Source organism: Pteropus vampyrus, unplaced genomic scaffold, assembly GCF_000151845.1.
Source record: "Pteropus vampyrus isolate Shadow unplaced genomic scaffold, Pvam_2.0 Scaffold611, whole genome shotgun sequence".
NCBI classification, from domain to species: Eukaryota; Metazoa; Chordata; class Mammalia; order Chiroptera; family Pteropodidae; genus Pteropus; species Pteropus vampyrus.
Genome location: NW_011889392.1, coordinates 38,764 through 41,247, shown reverse-complemented (window position 1 = coordinate 41,247; position 2,484 = coordinate 38,764).

Sequence of the window (2,484 nt, the reverse complement as noted above, 5' to 3'; positions counted from 1 at the left end):
GGACAGAGTGTCACCATCTCCTGCACTGGAAGCAGCTCCAACATTGGTGGTAACTATGTGAGCTGGTACCAACAGCTCCCGGAAATGGCCCCCAAACGCCTCATCTATGGTGATAGCAATCGAGACACGGGGGTCCCCGACCGATTCTCTGGCTCCAAGTCTGGCAATTCGGGCTCCCTGACCATCCGTGGGCTCCAGGCTGAGGACGAGGCCGATTATTACTGCTCAGCATGGGACGATAGTCTCAGTGCTCACACAGTGCTCCAGACCCTTGGGGAAGTGAGACAAGAACCTGCTGTTTCCTGTGCAGTGGGGCTTCCCTGAGCCGACCCCACTCCTCTGACCAGACAGCCGCCTTCTTTGTGTGTTTGACCTAAAGTGAGGGCTGAGACCCACCACAGGGAAATGTTGTCTAGAGAATGTGTTCACTTCCTTTGAATTCTATTCTTAGTCTGTCTTGGTGGCAACGCGTTGTATAATTTTCTCAAATTGAGAAGCAATTTCTTGATTCCAGGGATTGGCTACCCTAGGGACAGTTTCTGTGACAGGTTAGAACACAACTAGATACACAGAATCCAGCCCCATCTGAATCAAGACACGTCACTCATGTTCAGTACGGGTCCTGCTGCCAGGAACGGGCCCCTAATCTCGCAATTATCTCTATAAGAGTCGACCTTCAGGGTCCTGTCTGATCACCTGGCTCAAATCCGGCACCTCGGACTCTTTAACCATCACTGGGCTGAGGCCTTAGGACGATGCTGATACTCAGTGCACCTCTGAGACAGCAACCCTGGTGTTCACACAGAGCTCCAGGCCTGTGGGGAACTGAGACCAGAACCACTTTATCATCTGCCAGGAGTGAGAACGCCCAGCAGCACCTACTCAGGCTGCACCTGTGGCTTCTGCTCCTTCTGATTCTGCTGCTGCCTCCATGGGCCCAGGCTCATCCAGGGTCAGCGCCTGGGAGTGAAAGTTCTTCATCTCCCTTGTGTCCTCAAAGCCACTCATTGCAGCAAGGGTCTCAAAGGACACAAAGGCCAGCTCCTCATCAGCTGGGGACAATGAGTCTCTGCACTGACACTCAGTGGCAGGGGTGGGGTGCTAGCCGTGGCCATCTCAAACCTGAACTGTGACTGTGGAATCCTGCATCTTCATCATTGGTCATTTACCTATTTCCAGAAGTTTACTGAGCTAAGTCGCCCTCTCATGAGTCCTCAGTGTCAATGCCTGTTCTTTCTGCTCACGGGGAGGTGTCTTCTGTCCCTGCTGCCCCAGCCCCGGAGTGTCTCAGGCTGCAGCATCCATTCGGGGCTTTGGGAATGAGCACGTGTCCATGCCCATCGATGAGAAGATTTAACCGTCCATGTTTTCTTGTTCAATTGCATGGTGATACTTGCAGATAGATGGTAAATTTTAATGGAATTAAAGTCACATTGATCTACTCCTGGTCTCCGTGTACATGTCCTCCTCCCCGCCCCATTAGCTCAGGTGCTGGCTGTAAGACTAAGTCATATGTGCATGGGAGAGAACGTGCATTCATATCATAAATGCACTCTTGTTTCTATTTGTGTGTGTTTTTATTAGGAATTTATTTAAATTTGGTCAAAGACTATTCCGAGGTCTATCGAGATCATATAATTTAACCTATGATTTATTGATATAATGTGTTATATTAAAGGTTGATCAATATGGAATCCAACTTGTATATCTGGAATAAATCACATGTGGTAATGCTGCATCCACTGAGTAATCTGATACTGACATATCAGCACATGCTACGCTCAGTGGCCCCGTCTCACTCTCTGCGTCTCTGCTCCTCTGTTCCAGAGACCTGGGCGCAGTCTGGCCTGAGGCAGGAAGCCTCGGTGTCGGGTCTGTGGGACAGGTCACTCCCTCCTGCACCAGAAACAACAATAACGTTGGAACCTATACTGTGCACTGATACCAGCGGATGCCTGGTGCTGCCCCCAAAACCGTGCTGACCCCTGAGTTCTCAGTCCTCATGGGTCCCAGATCGGTTCTCTGGCTCCAGGTCCGGAAACACACGGCCTATCTGAGCTTCGCAGGTCTCCAGCCTGAGGATGACGTTGATTATTACTGTTCAGCTTGGGACGGTAGCATCAGCGATGACACAGTGCTCCAGCCCCATGGGGATATGAGACAAAAATCTGCCCGTGTTTCTCTGATCACCCCCACAACTGCCTCTGACAAATAAAGAGGGTGACCGTGGCCAGATCTATAGTGTCCGAATCTGACTTTCTGAGCACAGACACACTTTAAAGGGTCAGTGACAGTCGCTCACTATCATAGCTTATTTTAAAAAGATATACATTTCTTGAGAAGTGATTTACATGCCATATTTCATCCATTTAAAGTGTACAACTTAATGGTGTTTAGAATATTCACAAGGCTGGGCAACCATCCCCCAAGTCTAACTTTAGAACATTTCCATTATCCTTCAGAGGAAGTCCGCACGCATCTGCA